Source organism: Balaenoptera ricei, chromosome 12, assembly GCF_028023285.1.
Source record: "Balaenoptera ricei isolate mBalRic1 chromosome 12, mBalRic1.hap2, whole genome shotgun sequence".
NCBI classification, from domain to species: domain Eukaryota; kingdom Metazoa; phylum Chordata; class Mammalia; order Artiodactyla; family Balaenopteridae; genus Balaenoptera; species Balaenoptera ricei.
This window is the reverse complement of record NC_082650.1, coordinates 86,663,980-86,674,592: the sequence shown is the minus strand read 5'-3', so window position 1 is coordinate 86,674,592 and position 10,613 is coordinate 86,663,980. Positions and strand designations below refer to the sequence as shown.

Here is a 10,613-nt window from a genome sequence, read left to right as displayed (position 1 = left end):
AAATCACAAGTGATCTTAGAATTCTAGAAAAAATCACAGTGATTCTATAATTACCCTGCATTCTAGAGAGTCAAATTGCAAGTCACTTTCCAAAAATCTTAGGACATTATTTCGAAGTGATAAAAAAACACTTCACGTGTAGTTAAGCCATTGATTCTTCTCTTTTACCTAAGTGCAGGACTTCTGTAAAGATTTTATTTGTATTTTGTACTTTCTGCTCACAATATCCACCACTTTAGGATATTATTACCATGCCCCTTTAATGCCATATTAATTGAAAATCTATGAAAGGGATATGATGTGTATGAAAGCCAATCGTATTTGGGGATCCACAGCCTGACATTCCTCTCCTGTTCACCAGCCCCTAAAGTGAAGGCTCATAGTGGATGTGCCCTGTCACTTATGGGCATGGAGGTCTGGGTCAGAACTCTTCTCATCCCATTCATACAACAGCAGAAGAAACTCTAGTGAGTAGACATCCAAGGATGAGGAGGCATGTGAGAAATACCAGCAGCATTAAAAAGAATAAGCAAGGCGAATATGCAGAAAAACTGACATGAGGAGCTACAGATAATAATAACTAGAAATATACACTTGGAATCAACTATTCTAAGTTTACGTATAAGTCCAATCATTATACAGCTTATGAGGTAGGCACTGTATTGCCCCGATTTTGTTGTATTTTATTTTAAAATTTTATATTTATTTACTTTTATCGAGCTGTAATTGACGCACTATATTATCTTAGTTTCAGGTGCACTACATAATGATTCGATATTTGCATACATTATGAAATTAACAGCATGATAAGCCTAACAGTCACCTGTCCCCATATAAAGTTATTACAATATTACTGACCATATTCCTTATTCTGTATATTACATCCCCCTTATTTGTCATGTAACTGGAGGTTTGTACCTCTTAATCCCCTTCACCTATTTCTCCCTCCCCCAAGTTCCTCCCCTCTGGCAACCACCTGTTTGTTCTCTGTCTCTATGACTGTTTTCATTTTGTTTTGTTTGTATGTTTTTAGGTTTCACATACAAGTGAAATAAAACAGTATTTGTCTTTTTCTGTTTGAAATATTTCACTTAGCATAATAGACTCTAGGTCCATATGTTGTCACAAATGGCAGGAATTTTTTTTTTTTTTTGGCTATATATACCACATCTTCTTTCTCCATTTGTCTATTAGTGAACACCTAGGTTGCTTCCGTATCTTGGCTACTGTAAACAGTGCTGCTATGAATACTGGAGTGTATATATCTTTTCAGATTAGTGTTTTGTTTTCTTTCCATAAATATCCAGAAGTGAAATTGATGAATCATATGGCAGTTGTATTTTTAATACTTAGAGGAGACTCCATACTGTTTTTCATATCAGCTGCACCAATTAACAATCCCAATAGTGCATGAGGGTTCTCTTTCATTCTTGCCAATGCTTATTATTTGTGGTCTTTTTGATGATAGCCATTCTGGCAGGTGTGAGCTGATATCTCATTGTGGTTTTGATTTGCATTTCGTTAATGATTAGTGATGATGAGCATCTATTTATATGTCTGTTCACCATCTATATGTCTCCTTTGGAAAAAAGTCTATTCAGGTCCTCTGCCCATTTTGTTGTTGTTTTTCTTGATGGGTTGTTTGGGGGTTTTTTTTGATGTTGAATTGTATGAGTTCTTTGTATATTTTGGATACTAACCCCTTACTGGATATATCATTTACAAATATCTTCTCCCATTCACAGGCTGCTTTTTTGTTTTGTTGATAGTTTTCTTTGCTGTACAAAAGCTTTTAGATTTAATGTAGTACCATCTGTTAATTTTTGCTTTTGTTTCCCCTGCCTGAAGAGACATATCCAAAAAATATACTGCAAAGGCTGATGTCAAAGAGCGTACTGCCTATATTTTCTTCTAGGAGTTTTATGGTTTCAGGTCTTACATTTAAAATCTTTAATCCATTTTGAGTTTATATTTGTATACGGTGTGAGAAAGTAGTGTAGTTTAATTCTTCTGCATATAGCTCTCCAGTTTTCCCAACACCACTTATTGAAGAGACTGTCTGTTCTCCACTGTATATTCTTGCCTCCTTTGTCATAGATTAATTGCCCATATCAGCATGAGTTTATTTCTGGGATCTCTATTCTGTTCCATTGACCTATGTGTCTGTTTTTGTGCCAGTACCATTCATTTTTGATTACTGTAGCTTTGTAGTATAGTTTGAAATTAGGGAGTATGATACCTCCAGCTCTGTCCTTTCTTAAGATTGTTTTGCCTATTTGGAGTCTTTTGTGTTTCTATACAAATTTTAGAATTATTTGTTCTAGTTCTATGAAAAATGCCATTGGTACTTTGATAGGGATTGCATTGAATGTAGATTGCCTTGGGTAGTATGGTCATTTTAACAATATTAATTCTCCCAGTCCATGAACATGGTATATCTTTCCATTTATTTGTGCTGTCTTCAATTTCTTTCATCAGAGTCTCACAGTTTTCCAAGTACAAGTCTTTTACTGCTTTGGTTAGGTATATTCCCAGGTATTTTATTCTTTCTGATACAATTTTAAGTGGGAATTTTTAAAATTTCTCTTTCTGATTCATTGTTACTGTAAAGAATTGCAACAGATTTAAGTATATTAATTTTGTATAAAGCAACTTTACTGAATTGATTTATTAATAGTTCTAATAGTTTTTTGGTGGCATTTTAGGAATTTTCTATATATAATATCATGTCACTCTGCAAACAGTGACAGTTTTATTTCTTCCTTTTCAATTTGGATTCCTTTTCTTTTTCTTGACTAATTTCTGTGGCTAGGACTTCCAATACTGTGTTGAATAAAAGTGGTGAAAGTAGGCATCTTTCTCTTGTTCCTGATCTTAGAGGAAATGCTTTCAGCTTTTCGCCACTGAGTACGATGTTGGCTGTAGGTTTGTTATTAAACATAAATGCATGTTGAATTTTGTGAAAAGCTTTTTCTGCATCTATTGAGATGATCATATGATTTTTATTCTTCAATTTGTTAATGTGATGTATCTCATTGACTTGTGGATATGAAAAATCCTTGCATCCCTGAGATAAATTTCACTTGATCATGGAGTATGATCCTTTTAATGTATTATTGAAATTAGCTTGCTAATATTTTGTTGAGAATTTTTGCATCTATGTTCATCAGGGATATTGACCTATAATTTTCTTTTTTTGTGGTGTCTTTGTCTGGTTTTGGTACCAGGGTAATGCTGGCCTTGTAGGATGAGTTTGAAAGTGTTCCTTTCACTTTAATAATTTGGAATACTTTAAATGTTTGGTAGAATTTACCTGTGAAGCTATCTGGTCCTGGACTTTTGTTTGTTGGAAGTTTTTTTTTGTTTTTTGTTTTTCATTACTGATTCAATTTCATTACTAGAAATCGGTCTGCTCATATTTTCTAATTGTTCCTGATTCAGTCTTAGGAGTTTGTACACTTCTAGGAATTTGTCCATTTCTCCTAGAGTGTCCATTTTACTGGTATACCATTTTTTATGGTAATCTCTTATAATCCTTTGTATTTCTGTGGTGTCAGTTGTAATGCCTTCTCTTTCATTTCTGAATTTATTTATTTGAGCCCTCTCATTTCTTTTCTTCATGAACCTGGCTAAAGTTTTATCAATGATCAATACTTTATCTTTTCAAAGAATCAGCTCATACTTTCATTTTTTCTATTGTCTTTTTAGTCTCTTTCATTTATTTCTGCTCTAATCTTTATTATTTCTTTCCTTCTACTAACTTTGGGTTTTATTTTTCTAGTTCCTTCAAATGTAAGGTTAGGTTGTTTATTTGAGATTTTTCTTGTTTCCTGAGGTAGGTTTTTATCACTGTAAACTTCTTAGAACTCCTTTTACTCTGTCCCAGATTTTGGATCATTGTGTTTTCATTTTCATTTGTCTCCAGGTATTTAAAAAAATTTCCTCAGTGACCCATTTTAGTAGCATATTGTTTAGCCTCCACGTTTGTGTTCTTTGCAGTTTTTTTCTTGTAGTTGATTTCTAGTCTCTTAAGAGTTGTGGTTGGAAAAGATGCCTATATAATTTCAATTTTCTTAAATTTACTGAAGCTTGTTTTGTGGCCTAGCATGTGATTTATCCTGGAGAATGTTCCATGTGCACTTTAAAAGAATGTATTATTCTGTTTTGGGGTGAAATGTTCTATATATATTAATTCAATGTGGTCTAATGTGTCATTTAAGGCCAGTGTTTCCTTTTTGATTTTCCAGATGATCTGTCCATTGATGTAAATAGAGTGTTAAAGCCTCCTAATATTTTGTTACTGTCAATTTCTCCCTTCACGTCTGTTAATATTTGCTTTATCTACATAGGTGATCCAATGTTGGGTGCATACATATTTACAATTGTTATGTTTTGTTGGATTGATCCCTTTATCATTATGTAATATCCTTCTTTGTCTCTTATTACAGTCTTTGTTTTAAAGTTTAACTTATCAAATATAAGTGTTGCTATTCCAGCTTTCTTCTCATTTCCATTTGCCTGGAATACCTTTTCCCATCCCCACATTTTCAGTCTGTGTATGCCTTTAGATGTGAAGTGAGTCTCTTATAGGCAGCATATATATGGGTCTTGTTTTTGTATCCATTCAGCCACTGTATGTCTTTTGATCAGAGCATTTAGCCCATTTGTATTTAAAGTAATCACTGATAGGTATGTACTTATTGCCAAAATGTTAATTGTTTTTGGTTGTTTGGGTAGTGTTTTGTTCCTTCTTTTGCTCTTTCCTCCTGACTTGATGAGTATCTTTAGTGTTATGTTTGGAGTCCTTTCTCTTCGTTTTGTTTGTATTGATTATAGGTTTTTGATTTGTGATTACCATGAGGTTCATATACAATAAGCCCCCTACATACGAATGATTTCTGCTCTAAGACCACATTCGTAAGTCCAATTTGTTCATAAGTCCAAAAAGGTTAGCCTAGGTACCCAACTAACACAATCTGCTATGTAGTACTGTACTGTAATAGATTTATAATACTTTTCACACAAATAATACATAAAAAACAAACACAAAAAATAAAACATTTTTAATCTTAGAGTACCTTGAAAACTACAGTAGTACAGTACAACAGCTGGCATACAGGGGCTGGCATCAAGTGAACAGGCAAGAAGAGTTACTGACTGGAGGAGGGAGAGGAGGTGGGAGATGGTAGAGCTGAAGGATCGTCAGCAATAGCAGATGGAGGGCAAGCTGCACTTTCACTCATGACTGATGTTCAGTACCAGTGACATCTCTGCTGCTTTTACACTTGCTTCCAGACATCCTGGGCTTGAAATAAAGATACTGTACTACTGTACTCTGTACAGTACTATAAAGTACACAAAAGCACAACCACTTGTACAGGATGCACACACGTGACAACGTACACCAGACATGTCAACTAGCTTATGTGATTGGATTTGTGAACACAGGTTTGCATCTTTGAAAGTTCGCAACTCATATGTAGGGGACTTACTGTATAAATACGAATGATTATTTTCAATTGATGAGCTCTTAACTTCAAACACATTCTAACAACCCTGCACGTTTACTCCCTGCCCCCTCCAGCCATGTTTAATGTATTTTATATCATATTTTATGTCTTTTTGTTTTGTATTATCCCTTAACTATTTATTTGGGATACAAATTCAGATCATTTCACTATTCACTATTTCACCTATAAAGGTCTTTTAACCTTCCTACTAGCTTTACAAGTGGTTGTACTACTCCTTTGCTGTATGTTCACCTTTACCAATGAGATTTTCCTTTTGTAATTTTAGTATTTCTAGTTGTAGTCTTTTCTTTTCCACTTAGAGAAGTCCCTTTAATATTTCTTATAAAGTCAGTTTAGTGGTGCTGAACTCTTAGCTTTTCCTTGTCTATAGAACTCTTTATCTGTCCCTTCAAATCTGAATAACAGCTTGCCAGGTAGAATATTCTTGGTTCTATTATTTTTTTTCCTTTCATCACCTTAAAATTATTGTGCTACTCCTTCTGGCCTACAGAGTTTCTGCTGAAATGTCAGCTGACTGTATTATGGGATTCGCCTTGTAAGTGACTAGTTGCTTTTCTTTTGCTTCTTTTACGATTCTGTACCTTTAATTTTTGCCATTTTAATTATAGTGTGTCTTGGTGTGGATGTCTTTGAATTCATTTTGTTTGGGACTCTCTGTGCGTCCTGGACCTGGATGTCTGTTTCCTTTCCCAGGTTAGGGAAGTTTTCACCTACTATGTCTTGAAATAATTTCTCTGCTCTTCTATCTCGGTTTTCCTTCTGGAACTCCTATATGCCAATGTTTGTATGCTTGATGTTATCCCAGAGGTTCCTTAAACCATCTTCATTTTTTAAAATTCTTTTTTCTGTTCTGCCTGGTAGATTTCCACTACTCTGTGTTCCAGACTGCTTATCTGTTCTTTTGTATCATCTAATCTACTGTTGATTCCTTGCAGTGTAGTTTTTATTTCAGTTATTATATTCTTCAGCTCTGTTTGGTTCTTTATGTATCCAACCCTTTGTTAAACTTCTGTGTCCCAGGTTCATTGAGCATCTTTATGATTCTTACCTTGAACTCTTTATTGGTAGATTGCTTATCTCAACTTCATTTAGTTCTTTTTCTGAGATTCTGTCTTGTTCCTTTGTTTGGAACATATTCCTTTGTCTTGTCATTTTGCCTAATTCTCTGTTTATTTCTGTGTATTACATATATTGGTTATGTTTCCAATCCTTGAGAAATGTCCTTAGGTGTGAGTCATCTTATGATGCCTGGCAGCACACTTCCCTCTGGTCACCAGAGCTATGTGCTCTAGGGTGCCCCTTTGTGGGCTGTGTGGGCCCTTCGGTTGCAGTGGAGCCAACTATTTTGGATGTGCTGGTAATGCACGGCTGGCCTCTTGCCCAGTTTGCTACCAGGTTCTGCCTTGTGCAGTGGCTTCCAAGCCACTGATAGGCAGGGCCAGGTCCTGGAGAAGCTGGCTGCAAGGATCAGGGGGCCCCAGGGCTGGTGACAGCCCACTGGTAGGTACAACCAGGTCCTGGTGTATCGCCCCCAGGGTTGATGCCAGCTTGCTGGTTGCTGGTGCCAGGTCCTGGTGCAGTGGGCTGTGTGGCCTGGGGCATGCCAGAGCTATTGTCACCTACTGGTGGGTGGGCAAGTCCCTAGCGTTAATAGGCTAAGAGAGGACTCCAAATGTTACTTGGCAGTACCAGCTTCCTCATGGTAGAATAAGCTCCCAAATATGGCTGCGGCCATGTCTATATCCCCAGGGGGGGTCACAGTTGTCTCCTGCTTCTCTGTGACGCTTTCCAAAAACAGCAAGTGGGTCTGACCCAGGCCACCTACTTAATTTAAAATTACTGCGTCTTCCCTGAAAGCATGTGAGATTTTGTGTGCGCCCTTTGAGAGAGGAGTCAGTTTCTCACAGCCCTCTGGCTCTCCCATATACAAGTCCTTCTGGTCTTCAAAGCCAGACGTCCTGGGGAGCCTGTGGTGGGGTCTGTACCCCTTGCTCCTTGGGGAGAACCTCTGAAATTGTGGTTATCCCCTCATTTGTGAATCACCTACCTGGGAGTGTGGGTCTTGACCATATATAGTGTCTCCGCCTCTCTTAGCCATCTCGCTGGGGTGCCTTCTTTAAACCTTTAGTCATGGAAAGTCTTCAGGTCATTCTCATCAACAGTTGCTCTGTATGTCATTGCAGTTTTTCTGTGCCTGTGGGAGGAGGTGGGCTCAGTGTCTTCCTGCTCCTCTTTATGGATGAAGAAACTAAGGCACAGCTCTGCCTCTCCCTCTGGCACATCCGCAGTCCCACGTCTGCATGCAGGGAACTATTTGCTGGTTCTGTACTGCCCCTTGTATGACACCCTAGGCTGTGGGCCCTGTGGGGCCCCAGTTACTCTACCAGAAAGATGGCCACACTCACGGTAGTCATGACACAGAATGATGGATGTTTTAGTACTTTGGATGGAATTCAACCTTTTCAGCTTCAAATCTGAAAGCAGAAATCTAGTTGGACTAAAAAGCAAAAACCATACATGCAGCAGAAAATTTAAAAGATCAAGTTATTAATAGAAAAAGGTAAACGGTTATTTCTACCACCAAAAAAAAAAAAAAAGACTTCATTATTGAGCATAGTGTGGTGGAAGAATTTTAAATAAATTATCAACAGGAAAAATTGAAAAAGCAAGAATCCAGCAACAACTGGCCAAAATACATAATGATGTAAAGAGACTTCAGCATCAGTTAAAACAAGTGACACTTAGACCTGATTTTGCTGAAAGCTCAGAGAAATAATAGAAAAAATGGAAAATGCAATAAGCACCTTTAGGTAAGAGCAGAGACTGATATATGAAGAGCTTATTAAAGAAAACAACTAAAACTGAGTTGACTGCCATATCCAGAAAAATTGACATGTGGACTTTGGGTCACTCAGAAATGCAGAGAGCTTTCAGAACAATGTCAAGTAAGGTTCATGTAGACAAAGTACCATCACATACTCTTCTAGCAGAAATGGTAGATTTTGAAAAATTCTTTCAGCAAACAGGAGGGCAACAAGGGCACTGGATGACTCTGATCATCAGACCTTTGTAAAAGTGAGAAACAAACATAAAGAGAAGACAATATTTATGGGAGAAATTCTAGAACCTTATCCTGAAAGAACACAGGATTAAGTGCAACAACATGAGAAATTATACAAAAATTTCTGACTGTAGAAAAAAGAAAAAATCTATTCAGAATTGGAACACTAAAAGCAGCAATAAAAAAGAGGAAATGGTCAAGTTAAAGACAGAGAATATAACTAACTATGTTTTTTCACAATAAACAAGAAGATGATGAAAGGAAAAACAGGAACAAAGAAGAATCATAAATTGTCAGTTGAAGCTTGGGAAGAATAGAAAAGTATCTAAATGTCAATGAGATATGTTTCTCATATTTAAAAGAAGTTAAAAGAAGAAGAAAAGGAAAAGCAAAAGTAGCAGAAGAGCACCAATGCCAGTTTAGACTAAGATTACTATTATTACGTTACATTGAGAAGAAGAATTAAAAAGAGGAAGAACTTGTGAGGCTTGAAAAAGAAATACATGAAAAGTTAGACAAGGCACAAAAAGGAAAACTGCTGCCGATGAAATTTTCAGGTTTCAAGAAAGAGATTTACATAAACTTGAATTGAAAATTCTAGATAGACAGGCAAAGGAAAATGTAAAGGTAGAACAAAAAAGACTGGAAAAATTACAAGAAAAGCAAGAAAAGAGTGAAAAAATGTTAGTAGATCCTTCTAGGCTTTACAAAACTTACCAAAGTTTGGAAAGAATGGCCCAAAGATGTAGGATCATCAAGTTCTGGGCCACTGCTTCATATTCCACATGGGGCTATTCCAATCTGCACACAAAGAGACTAGAGAAGAATATGAGATAATGAACTTGGCATATAGTTGATGAGAATGTTAATATTCAGTTATTATGGGAAACACAGTGACAACTATGTTCTTTAAATATCACTAGCCTAACTGATTATTCATTACATTGCATGTGAATTGACAGATATTACATTCCACACTGACACTGCCGTATTTCCTGTTTATACTAAGAGGGCAGTTAGTTTACAGGTTGGACTATTACTGATGTCAAAGCTATTTAAATAAGTTTATGTTAGAAACATTATTTCACTTAATGCACAACACATTTAGAAGATTTTTTTATGGCATATCAAAATTAATTGGGACAATGTTAGAGTGACGTTTTTTAAACCCCCGATTCACAACTTTTAGAACCCGGATGTCAGTTAGCTTGAGTCATAGAAATGTAAAGTTCTCTTTTTAGAGTTATAAAATAAGTTAACCCTTTTTCTAAGTTTAACAAACTGGTAGCTTAGCAATTAGTGAACTTTTGTATAACAAGCATTATATATTTGTTTGAAGAGAAAAAAAAAGAAAAAGAAATAAAAGGAAAAAGAAAAAAACCTAAGACACAGAGAGTTCCCCAAGTCCACAAAGTCATAACAGAGCTGAGATTCAAACCCAGTGTGTCTGGTTCTAGAGTCCATCCTCTTAACCACTATGCAGACTGCTCCCCAGAGCAGAAAACTTTAAAGATCTAACGAATATTCTCACGGATATTGAGAAAGTATTACTGCCTTAAAACAAGAAAAGGATGCTCTGAGAAAAGTGTAAACAGAGACCAGGAAAGCGCTCTTAGCTGTTAAAAATTTGAATGAGAAAAACAATAAAAGGACCAGACCACAATATCCTAGAGTTACCAAAATAGTAGTTGCACGGAAACTGGCTTATGCACCACCCCCAGGGCGACTGGTGCTGTCCCATGGTTATGGAATCATGTCGCTGCTGCTGCTGCTACTCCAAAAAAGGGCCCGCTGTCACCCAGGCCCCTCAGGTCCCCCATGGGCACAGCTGGCAGCACCGTGCCCCCGACCCCAGGGATTCCTTGTAGTTGCCAAGGAACTCCTCGGCACCAATAAATACGTGACCTGCCATGGTGGAGGAGCTACCCCATGGGACCATCCTTGACCAAGAGGAGCTGGGATTGGGCAATACACGCCCCCTCCAGAGGGACCCTGTGGAGATGCACAGCTTCACGCTTCTT

The 10,613-nt window shown here is 37.0% G+C and overlaps 1 pseudogene; it reads left to right on the top strand.

Annotated features, from left to right (window-relative positions):
• Positions 1 to 7,922: 7,922 nt before the first annotated feature.
• LOC132376125 (coiled-coil domain-containing protein 112-like) lies at positions 7,923 to 9,412 on the top strand (annotated as a pseudogene).
• The last annotated feature ends 1,201 nt before the right edge of the window (positions 9,413 to 10,613 follow it).